Source organism: Ailuropoda melanoleuca, chromosome 3 (assembly GCF_002007445.2).
Source record: "Ailuropoda melanoleuca isolate Jingjing chromosome 3, ASM200744v2, whole genome shotgun sequence".
Classification (NCBI taxonomy): domain Eukaryota; kingdom Metazoa; phylum Chordata; class Mammalia; order Carnivora; family Ursidae; genus Ailuropoda; species Ailuropoda melanoleuca.
Window position 1 is genome coordinate 27,891,374 of NC_048220.1, and position 12,005 is coordinate 27,903,378.

Consider the following 12,005-nt stretch of genomic DNA (forward strand, 5'->3'; position numbering starts at 1 on the left):
CCAGGCCATCCTGCAGGGCCAGCCAGGGCCAGCCGGCCGGATTGCCTTCTGGGCTCTGCCTCCCTGTCCCCCACCGTTTTGTATAATCTGAGGTACATGTGTGCATTGATGGGATGCCAGTGGCAGCTTGGTGGCAGGGGACCCAGGGTGTTGGGTGGTTGCCGGGGCCTGCTGGCAGCTACCTTTACCACAGAGCAGCTTTGAGGATTTATTTCTGTTTCCAGTTTCCTAACTTTGACAGCCTGGCTTGGCGGCCAGGCCTTCCCAGCTCTGGACTCTGCTGCTAGAACAGGGGCTTGCATGGGGGCGTGGCAGGCAGCGGGCAAAGCTGAGAAGGCACATAATGGCCATGGCAGCCGCAGGGAGGGAGGGGTCCTTAAAGCCTGCTGCTGGGGCTGGGGTGGAGCAGGGAATCCAGATGTGGGGACCACCCTGCCCAGCTGGCCCCCTCCCTAAGAGGAGGTATTCTGACTGTTGCTGTCCCTGGAGGATCTGGGGACTTTCTGAATCAGACCTGGGGACATTGTCTCCACACAGTCCCTGGGGGCCACTGCCCCAGCCTACCCTTTTGTCTTGGGGCCATCTTGGGGGGACCCTGGAAGGGAACTAGGGACAGAAGCACTAGCCACAATGGAAATGGGGCTGAAATTCCTGGCAGGCTCAGGATAAGCCAGGCTGAGCTTGATGGGTGGGTGAATGGGGAGCGGGGAGAGGGCACAGTGTTTGGCCAAGGCAGATGGGCAGCCTAGGTCTAAGGAGAGGCATTTGAACTTTCTTAGTTTCCCTAGCTCCTTCCTCCAGACCCTGGAAGCAAGAGCTACTTAATGGGGTTACTCAGGCAGCTTGAGGGAGAGTGGGTAAGAGGCATTGCGACTATGTCCAAGCCCAACCCCTATCCCTGGGCAAATACAGTCATTCTCCACCCCCTTCCCCAGAAGGCTAGGAGCCCTAACCTTCCAGGGAAGCTACAAGTTCTGTGACCTGGGATCCCTGAATCAGTAAAATGGGCCAGCTGCCCTCCCCTACTCACCTCCTATCTCTGGAGGAGAGAGCTGCCCACCCAAGAACCCCCTTTTCCCATTGAATAGGGAAATAATATTGACAGCACTGAGAGGGAGGGACTCGGGGGGGGGCATTACCTCCCCAAGCCTCTGTATGTGGAGCACTACCACCGGCTAAGTACTCTCCTACAACCACCTTTAGAGGGAGATACTACTAGTATTTCCAGTTTGTGGAGGTGGATACTGAAGCTCAGGGAGAAGTTGCTGGTTCAAACATCATTTAGTAAGTGTCAGAATCAGGATTTGTACCTGGGCAGGACTGTCTGCTGCTTGGACCTCTGTCCCCAGTCTCATTCTCTTCTTCTCGGAGATGCAAGTTAGGAGGGAGGTGACTGTGTGCCTTTCCATCTGGGAGCAAGGGAGTGACCTTGGGGGAAACTGAGGCACTAAGCTAGAGTCTTCTGGAGAGGTGGGATGGAGGCATTCCCATTCAGGACGTTTGCTTGCAGGAAAATGACACTGCCTCCCATGACAGAAGATGTTCTAGACATCCTTTGCCAGATGGTCTTTTCCAGGAAAATCTGTTTTGAGCAGCATCTTATGTCTGGGGCTCCATATTTAGCCTGGCTCCTCACACAGGAGGATACACTCAGACTGTCGCCCCTTGAGGGGTGTTTGGAGGGGAGTGGTGAGCCTGGGTTGGACCTGGCTTCTTGCCACAGCTCAGGCAGAGGTAGGGCAGGGCTGCCTTGCTGGTCTCCCTGGGAGCTGGCTGTTTCCTGCGGAGCCCTCGTCCTTCTAAGTGGGTTTGCTCACAGGTAAGTCTTCCTTGGGATCTCATCGTTTTTAGGTAGTGAGCACACCAGGGCTGTGTCTGCCTGGGCCCGATTGACTCTAGCATCCAGCTGTGGCCTGCTGGGGTGCAGGGCTGCCTCTCTGACTCATGTCCAGGCAAGCAGGGCTTTGAGCTCCCCCCTTTGGAGTGCGTTCCTCCACTCCTTTCCTTCTCCCCTAACTTTTTGTCTTGTCACACCTGGCAGTACAATGAACACCCACGTATATCCCCTTCACCTAGAGACCTAGATTTGCCAATTGTTGACATTTTACCCACATTTGTGTTTCTTTCGCTGAACCTTTTGAAAGTAAGTTGCAGACATCATAACACTTACCCCTGAATAATTCAGCATGAATTTCCTGAGACAAGGACATTTTCCTACATAATGACTATATATTGTCACACTCAAGAAGTTTAACAATGGCACAGTTTAACCTAGTATGTAATCCATATTCAAATTTCTCTCATTGTACCAGTAATAGCCCTTATAGCTGTTTTAAAAACAAGTTTTGTTCAAGGATCACACATTGCATTTAGTTACGTCTCCTTTAATCTGGAACAATCGCCCTGTCTTTTTTTTTTTTTTTTTTAAGTCTTTTATAACATTGTCAATTTTAAAGAGCCCTGGTCACTCTTCCTGTGGAATGTCCCACATTCTGAGTTTGTCTTGTATCTTGCTCATGAGTAGATCCACCTTAAACATTTCTTGGCAAGAATATCCCATAGGTGTTGTTTGTCTCCTTCTCAGTGCTTCTCCTTGGGAGGCAGATGTCCTCAGCTTGTCCTGTAATAGGTGGTCAGCTAAGTGAGGTCACTTGGCTAAGGAATCCCTTTGTTTCATGCCATTCCTCTCTCTTTCCACTTCCAGAAGCTTCATCCACCTGGTCATCCACGCACCAGGTCAGCAAAACTGATTGAACCCGTACTTCAGACAACATACTGGTGATTCAGTAGACGCTGAGGAGGTCTTCAAGAAACTCCCAACCTCAGGGGTGGTATGGGGGTGAGCCACAACTGGGGGCAGGAAGTAGTGAGGGGAGAGGGGATGGAGGGGGCCAAGACAGGCAGAAAGGGGGTGGGGCCTGGAATATGGGCTGATGAGCTGGCCCTTTCTCCAAAGACACTGGGAGCCACAAAGGGCTTTAAAGAGGAGAGTAATGGGACAGGTGTGTGTGAGGAGGATGGAGGGGGATTGGCAGGGCCAGTGTGGTGGACAAGGACCTGTCAACTGCTGTGATGTGGCCCAGTACGCGAGGCTGGGCACCGGATTCAGGGCTGCCGCGTATGGCACGGTGGGAGTGGAGTCGATGGGGGTGGTGACCCTGCTGGGACCAGGGTGTGGGAGGTGGAGAGCAGGAGAAGGGGAGATGGAGGAGGCAGAACGGATAGGCCCTGGCGTCTGACTAGAGTGGGGGAGAACTGTCTTGGACGGCCTCGGAAGGGCGATGGGGGATGCAGTTCTGAGCGTGTGGACCAGTTACCTTCCACGTTACCTGCCAGGTTAGAGGAACAGTGTGTGGGAAGCCTGTTTCTCAGGTGTTGGTGGCCACCTGTGGCCTCTCCAAACCTCATTTTGGGACCAGCGCAGAGGGAAGGCCACTCATGACTCACAGCAGGGAACGGGTGGTGGGCTGTCAGGCACCAGCAGGGGAAGGAGTTTGATCACGGGCCAAGGGCCACTATAAAGGTCAGGATAATCTCTCTTATGCAGACCCCCAACTCCCTTACCTCATTTGCTTCTTCATACTTTCTTGGCAAAACCCCAGCCCTGGTTAAATCCAACGCCCAGCCCGCTCTGCATCGGCACCTGTGCGGCAAGACAGGGCTAAGAAAACCACTACCCTGACTAGTCTCACTTGAAGTTCCAAACTGTGAACTTCAGGCGAGTCCTTAGTGATGTCCTGCACTCCCACCATGGGTCCTGAGTCCATCTCCTCTCCCCCTACCTGCTGACTATGTCACACTTTGTCTTCTACCTCAATCCTTGCCCCTCTTTCCCCATCCTCCATCTCAGCTGATGAAACTGCTTCTTTGAGAAAATAGAAGCAATCAGGACTTTCTCAGACTTGCAGTGCTGCGTTCACCCATCTCCCAGCACTTACACCCATGGCTCTGCCTTCCTCCTGTCGCTGGGGATGAGGCATTCCTGTCCCTGGTTAAGGCTACCCCTCTCCTTCCCCTGTGCTTGCCCCCCCCCCGCCACGTTGTAAGTTCCTCCTGTGCTGGATCATTCCACCAGAAGACACTTGCTCTGCTTTCTCCTGTCCTACAAGGCAGCTCTCTTGTGTTCTCCATCCAGCTGTCGCCGCGTCACTGCTCTCCTTCACAGCAGAACTCCCCAGAAGGGTTGTTGGGACTCATTATCCTCTGGTCCTCTCCTCCCACTCTCTCGACTCCACTCCAAAGGGGCTTTCACCCCCTTCCACCAACTGCTCTTCTCAAGGTCACCACTGACCTCCATGTTGCTATGCTCAGTGGCCAAGTCTTCGTCCTCATCTGAAGGATCTGACACATTCAATTTCTCCTAATTCTTGAAATACTCTCTTTGACTTCTAGGACATCCATTCTTGTTTGCCTCTGGCCTTGTGGTTGATCCTACTCAGTTTCCTTCTGCCCACTCTCCCCGCCCCCACCGCTGCACGTTGCAGTGTCCCAGGACTCAGCCCCTGCACGGCTGGTCTTCCTCATCGACACCCACTCCTGTGCCGATTTCGTCCGATCCTGTGGCTTTAAGTACACCTACCTATGTGCTGCCGGTTCCCACATCTATACCCCCAATTCTGAGCCCTCTCCTGAGCCCCTGTGGCTCTTTTAACATCTCAACTGTCGTGTCTACTAGACCCTTCAAACTCAGCTTGTCGGAAGCGGAGTTCCCGGTCCTCCTCCCTAGACCTGCTCCACCCAGTCTTCCATCTCAGGGATGGCAGCTCCACTCTTCCAGGGGCTCAGGGCCCAAATGCTGTCGTCGTTCCTGACTCTTCTCTTTCTCTCCCGCCCCATGTACTGTCCATGAAGGGGTGAGGCTGTTTACCAGGCACCAGATCTTCTGGCAGTGGGCTATGGCTGAATAGAAGGGGCTCTCTCCGCGATGGGCACGGGCGGCAAGAGTGCAATGGCCCACTGCAGCCCAGTTCCCACCTGCCGGCTTCATGCGCATGCTGCTTGCCTTCATCCGGCCTCAAGGAGACCACAACCTTTGTCACACCCTGTGCTGTATTCCTAAAGCAGAGACAGGAGCAGGCAGGGGAAGAGGGGGAGATGGGGATGAGGCAGTACTCTGCAGGGGGTGGGGTGTCAAGCCGGGCAACAGCATCAAGAGGTTGTGGGGGTGTGGGAAAGGTCAGAGGGGAAGATGCACAGAGGTAGAGGGGTTTTGGGGAATGGGGGGCAGACAGAGAATGTGAGGATCTAGGGAGTAAGGGGTAAGTAAAACTTGGGCAGAGAGAAGGGAGGTTGAAATTTCTTGGTTCATCTCTCCTCGTTGTTGAGCCCGACTGGGGGGCGGCGGCTGCTCAGAGATGAAGACCCTCAGATCTGCCCTCCATCAGGCATGTTAGCTGAGGCAGGGCTGACGGGGAGGACTTGCGTTTGCTCAGTCCATTATAGATCTTGGTATTCAACTCTGAGTCTGCGGGCTCATGGGTCAAATGGGGCTCAAGAAGCAGAGTGGGAGTCCCAGGTATGCTATGAAGCTCCAGGAAGACAGAGCACTGGCCAGCCACTTAGCTAGAACAGCCGAGTCCCTTGCGGTCCCAGATAATGGAGGGCTCACCCTGTACGGAAGTCAGCTGGGGGAAGCCCAGCTCTAAGCATGGTTTGAGATTTGACAGCAGACGTGAGCGGCATCAGGGTCGAGGCCCTCCAAACCCGCTTGCAGAAGTACACAGATGCTGAGTGAAGGAGGGGCCGAGTGGCTGGGGGGAGGAGAGAGAAGTACTCCAGGAGATGTCAAGGAATGGCCTTTGCAGAGCTGGGCCCAGGGGCCCCTGAAAGTTCCAGCAGGCTGAGGGGTACATGCAGATAAGATGCAAAGTGCACCCAGCCCTGGGGGACCTCTGCCTGCCCAACCATGAGAAAGAGAAGGCCATCCAGATGCCCACAACCCAAGGCAAAGCTGGTTCCCCAAGGGCCAAACTGAGAGGGAGAAAGCAGGGTGATGCTGGGCTCCTTAATAACCCCTGGACTGGCACCGCCTGAAGGGCTTGGGCCCCTTTTCAGGAAAGCCCGGGGCCCTGGCCTTTGCCCTGCACCTAGTGTTGCTCTTCTGCCTTGAGATGGAAACCAGGAGGGAGCCTGGCCTCAGGTGGGAGTGTTGGTGGGGTCAGGACTGTAGGGTCCTCACCTGCCTCAGGAAAGGGTGGGGCCCTCTCTCTGGCTCACTGTCCTGGGTCCCAAGGGAGCCTTTGTCCTGCCTCTACCCCAGGCTGGGCCCCTGAAGCCCTTGCCTTGGGAGCCATTGACAGGCTGCCAGGGACCAATGTGTGCAGGGCCCCCTGAACGTCCTGTGCTGCTCTCCTGCGCATTCCATCCCCAGCGGGGGCAGCCCGCCCTTTCCCCTGCAGGCCTGAGTGAGGGTTCTGGGAAGCAGTAGCTGCCGCCCTTCCCTGAGCACTTGCACCCGGCTCTGAGCTCAGCACTGCACCCACACCATGTCCTTCAGTCCTCCCTGCAGCCCTGTGAGGCGGATGCTCTTAGCACCCCACATTTTACAGAGGACGGCGCTGAGGCTCTGAGAGGTGGGCAGCTTTCCCAAGGTAACATAGCCTGTGGGTAGCAGAGCTGGGATTTGAAGGCAGGTCTTCCTGACCATACAGTTAGCGCACTGACCCACTGTCCTGGATTCCCAGTCAGACCCTTGTTGCTGTATGAGATGCTCCAAGTTGGGCAGACCCGGTAGGTTTGGAGGGATTAGGGTCACCTTGGGGAATGGGGGCAGGGAGGTTCCAAAGGGTCCTGGGTGCACAACTCCTTCCTATTATGCTGGTTACTCCCCCTGCCCCAAGCAGTTGGGACATTGAAGGGGCATGTGACCAGGCTGGTCTGTGCCTAGAGACAGCGCTTGGAGCTCTGACCTCCAGACTCCTTGGCAGAGGTTTGTGGGGAGCATGGTGGGCATGGGGGACCAGGGTCTCCACTGAGGGGTCTGCCTGTGTACTTCCTGTTGTCATTGGCCCAGCCCTTTCTGGGGTGAGTCCTGGGGCACAACTGGCCAAAGTCTGTTTCAAGCACTTACTACACGCCAGCTCTTTTCACTGATCATCTAATTCAACTCCTCATGTATGTGTGACGATCCCAGTCCGTGTGCAAAAATCTGGGTGAGCTAGGAAGGCCATGTAGTAGGAGTTTGGGGAAGGGCAGTGGGACGAATGTGGGTGTCCAGAGTGGGCTCCCAAGGGGCAGGGAATAGCTCTGACAATGAAAGGCTTCCATCATTTTCTTTGTCTTGCAAGTAGCCTTATGGAACTCTCTGTGAGTGTCCAGTGTCAGAGGTGGAAGGTCTATGAAGATTGTCCCATTTGCGGAGTTCATACCCAAGGTATATGGATGGGCTTCAGGGGTCCTTGAGCCTCTCAAAAATACTCAAAGTGTTGTGCACCTATGTGAGGGTCTGGGTGGGATCCAGAGAGCCATCAAATGTTCAAAGTTCAAGCCTTGGAAATGGTTTGGAATCTCTGACGTATATGGGGAAATAAGGCCAGAGAGGGTCCACTAGCCCGTTGGAGGCAAAACACGAGTTTCAGATTTGCCTCTATAATGACATTCCAGAATGATTTTCTCTGATCTCCCTCCCTTCTACGTATAACCTGCCTGGCTTCTAAGTACCCTTAGATGTCCCATAGGCTCTTAGATTTTGCCTGTTCTAGGTAGTACTCAGCACCATGGGTTCCCCACCTCAGCTCTGCCTCCTGTGTCCCCATTTCCACCAAGTGGGCCCCATCTCCTTCCAAACCCACCCAGCTACCTGATGCTACTGGGTATGGCTGTGGTCATTGTGGGTGCCTATCTTCCCCATCCACCACCCTAACTTGAAGGACTGAGTTGTCCCTTTCTGGCTCCTTGCTTCTCCCAAAGCAGAATGATTTTAATCCCAGCTGCCCGTTGACATCTGTCTAGCTGGCCTGAACCTTGCCCCTAGGCCTCATCTCTACCTCATCACCTAGGGGGACTGCCTCTGAGTGGCTGGCCAGCTCCCTTCATGTGTGTTTGTGTGTATGTGTGTGTATATGTGTGCGCCCAGAAATGCCTGCACCAAATGCTTGCTCACAGACATGCACACAGGCCTCAGTACCTGTGCGTTCTCCCCTCTATCTTATAGAGCATGTCAGGCCCTGGAACCCTCTTTGTTGGGCCCCCTTCTCCAGACCTTTCCTTGGGCTTCCCATAGTCCCGGGCTTGGATCTCTGCCTGGAAGTCACCATACGAGGTATTCCTATGACAGTCCAACCTCATTGCAAGCAGAATACCAGCCTTGCTGCTTTCCAGCTTTGTGACCCTAAGCAGGTTCTGCAACCTCTCTCTCTCTCTTTTTTTTTTTAAAGGTTTCTTTTCTTTTAAGATTTTATTTATTTATTTGACAGAGAGAGAGAGAGAGAGGCAGCGAGAGAGGGAACACAAGCAGGGGGAGTGGGAGAGGAAGAAGCAGGCTCATAGCAGAGGAGCCCGATGTGGGGCTCGATCCCATAATGCCGGGATCACTCCCTGAGCCGAAGGCAGACGCTTAACCGCTGTGCCACCCAGGCGCCCCTGCAACCTCTCTTAACCTCCGCCTACAACAATGAAGATGACAATCGCCAGGTTATTCATTCATCAGACATTTAAAACAGTGCCCACTGTTTGCCAGGCTTGGTGCTAGGTTTTGGGGGAGACAGTGAATGTGACATAGCTCCCACCCTCCTGCACTTACATCCTACTGAGGGAGATGGGCAGGAAATAAGGAAGCACATAGAAAAAGGAGTTTTCAGTTCTAAGTGGTGCTTAGCAGATCTGATGCTTGGTGGAGGAGTGTGAGAGTGCAGGGTGGTGAGAGAGGGCCTCTTTGAGGAGGCAGCACTGGATTGGAGCCCTAAGTGACAGGAGAGGCAGTCATTTCGAGATCTAGGGAAAGAGCATTCTAGGCCAAGGGTACAGCTGGTGCAAAGGCCCTGAGGTGGGAATGAGCTCAGGGAGGAGAAAGAAGGCCAGTGTGGCTGATGGGGTGGGGGATGGGGAGAGGGCAGTGAACCAGCTTAGACAAGGCCTTTTTAGGCCATGCTAAGGAGAATGAATTCTAATCGAAGGGCAGTGGGAGACATTGGACGGTTATGAGTGAGAGAAGGTTATAATGTGATTTGCGTTTTCACAGTTCATTCCAGCTGCCGTGGGGAGAGTGAGGCGGGGACAGGGTTGTCTTAGGCACAGCTGAGACCCAGAAAGTGGCTGGTTTGGCATTTAGCCCTGGCCCTGCCAGTGTTCCATTATCATCCTGGGTCCACCTGAGTTGGAGCTGAAAAAGATGTCACTGAGTCCAAGGTCATCTCAAGGGCAATGGGTAGCAGGAGCCCCTGCTTGGAGCAGGGCCTGGTTTATGCTGAGAGAGAATGCAGGGGATCTAACCACTGCCAGCCTGTCATTTGTAGGCTTCTGCTTGGGATCAGTGCCCTGTGGCCCAGCTGTACTTCCTTGCTCTTGCCAGCAGGGTTGGAGGGGGTAGGGTCACTGCTTCGGGTAGAGTCTCCTGGTTGAAGATTTGAGCCCTTGATCTTGTGGGAGGATCTGATGGGTTCATCTTGCACCTCCAGCCCATCCAGGTTCCGAAGGAAGCTATTCCTGAGTTCTAGAGCCAGCTCCTCAACTGTGTGACCTCGGGCACTGCCTTTCCTGATTCTGTGCCTCAGTCTCCGCATTTGTCAAATGTAGTGGTGGAAAAAGTGGGCCATAGCTGCCTTTTCCCTTGATCTCTGTAGGAGTTTGTTCTTCCTTGGATTTCTGCTTTCTTCGCATTCATGATCTCAAGTTCTCCCATCAGCCCTGGGGAAGGAGAACAGAGGTGATGCTCCCATTCTGCAGATGGGTTCATAAAGGCCAGAGGGGACAGTGATGCATCTCAGGGTACATGATGGTTCAGAGTGAAGACTTGGGGCATTGTCTCACACCTCTGACCTGAAGCCCCTTTATGCACCCCTCTCTTGGGCTCAGAAAGAGAGGGGGTGTCCTGGCTCAGCTATTTCTGGGCTCAGCTGGCCCTCCGCCCAGGCAGGGACTCTGGGCCCCCCGCCCAGAGTGGAGCTCAATGCTGCCCCTTGTCTGCCCACACCCAGAAACTGAGGACACGGCCCAGTGCCCAGTGTTGGCAGAACCTCTATCCCCACTCCCAGCTGCAGGAGGACAAGGCAGGGCAGGTAGGGCTGGAGCCAGCCCGAGGCAGCTGCTGGAAGTTGGGGGGTGAGGTAGGGGCCTCCCAAGATGTCCTTGATTTGTTCATAACCTTGGCTTTGGGGTTGGCGTAGCATGAGCATAAGGGGAAACTGCTTATGCTTTGAAATCTCAGGCTTCACTGGGGCCTCAGACAGAGCCCTGACCAAAAGGGAGGCACTTGGTCCTTCTGGGCTCAGCCTCCGTGTGTGGGTGTGGGAGTTTGAGGCACCCTGGTGGAATTGGGTTGGAGCCCTGTGCCCCAGATCCAATGGGCATCCAGGCCCCTGGACTAGAAAGCAGGCCAGAGGACTAGAACTCAGGCAGTAAGCCAAAAGTCCCCATTTCCCCTCCTCTTTTCTTTAGAAATGCACCCCCCCACCCCAGAAGTCTCAGTTGAGGAGATGACCTCCTGTTCTCCCCCTCCGAGTACACAACCGGAGGGAACAGATTGAAATAGCAACTGCAGCAGCAGGGATTTAGGGCAGACCAGAAAGGAACCCTCAGTGCCGAGCCCCTTGGGGTCCCTGGTGTCCTAGGATCAGGGCCCAGATAGTCTACAGCCTGGATCTTCAAGTTTTTTTTTTTTTTTTTGAATCTGTAGACGTTTTTGTTGTTGTTATTTTGCTTTGTTTGTTTGTTTTTTTAAGTAAAATCTTACACTTGTGCAGTCTTCAAAACTCGAGGAGAAATGCTCAGGGTGGGTGGGCTGAGGCCCCAGATCCCTGTCTACCCTGCCCTCTTCTCTCCATGTGTGAAAACCAAGGGTTAAATGAATCTTAAGTGGTCCTGCAGTGGCAGATCTCCCCTCCAGGCCCTGGAAGCCCCAGAGAGGTAGCCTGACCTTCCTATCCAGGCTCATCTTCTCTAAGTGGGAAGTTCCTCTTGGAGTCTAACTCATTGTTTACTCAACTTTTTAAAAACAATGACAGAGTGCTGTATCCGATCCCTGTAGATTCTGGTTTAGGAGGTTTGGGGGAAGGCCTCATAATCTGTTTTTTGACAAGTCCCTCAGGTGACATTTCAGACCAGGCAAGTAGAAGAAGGATGGGTCTCACTTAGATTCTTATTGCTGTCCTTGCAACTTGTTCTGCAGCCCAGAAGGCTGACCAGTCCCTCTCCTCCAGACTCTCCTGAACCTGCAGGACCCTTTCTCCAGAAGAGCATGGGGATACTGGGGGAAGCTGAGCCTGAAGAAGGAAGGAAGGAAGGAAGTTTTTTTGAGGGGCTGTTCTGTATCCCTGGTAACAAAGGTCAGGGGTGGGGTGGGGTGATGCAGAAATAGCCTGCTCTAGGTGGGGCCAGGGACAGAGACAGGGTTGAGGGGGAGCCAGGACGCAGCCCATTGTGTCTGTCCTCTCATCTGAGATTAGATTGGGCAGGAAGCCTCTGGGAAATGCGGGCTGGTTTTGATCAACTTTAAAAGGGGGCAGGGATGGGGAGGGCAAGTGAAACAGGTCTTCTCATTTTAAGAAGAGGTACAGACCCAAAACAGGGCAGAGGGGAGTGTGGCTGGCCTGGCTGCGGCAGTAAGGAGGCCTAACCTAGACCCGCGCATGGTCACCCAGTGAGTTGGGCAGAGCAGGGCCCAGCTCCCCTGCCAGTGCTCTCCCCAGAATGCTCCATGGCATCCCTCCTCAAGGCTGGGTGAGCTCTGGGGGTCCTGGTGTGGAGGGGAACCCCGGCCACCCTTCTCCTTTCTCCTTGCACAGCCAGGGCTTTGGGAGCTGGGCAGTGAAGGCAGGCTGACTGTAGGCAAGGGTCCTGGGTGGCGCCTC

General features: G+C 54.2%; 1 protein-coding gene across 6 annotated transcripts in view; it reads left to right on the forward strand.

Moving 5' to 3' along the window:
• Positions 1-12,005, forward strand: part of PSD2 (pleckstrin and Sec7 domain containing 2) — a 122,308-nt gene that overhangs the window by 71,623 nt on the left and 38,680 nt on the right. For 3 of the 6 annotated variants that reach the window (XM_034656116.1, XM_034656110.1, XM_034656111.1), the window contains one exon: positions 2,705-2,839. The exons of 2 other annotated variants lie outside the window; for them this stretch is intronic. The gene's annotated coding sequence lies outside the window, so the exon portion shown is untranslated. Of the gene's footprint in view, positions 1-1,798; positions 1,820-2,704; positions 2,840-12,005 lie in introns of those variants that run through there. One more of the 6 variants, XM_034656115.1, reaches the window with a different exon arrangement.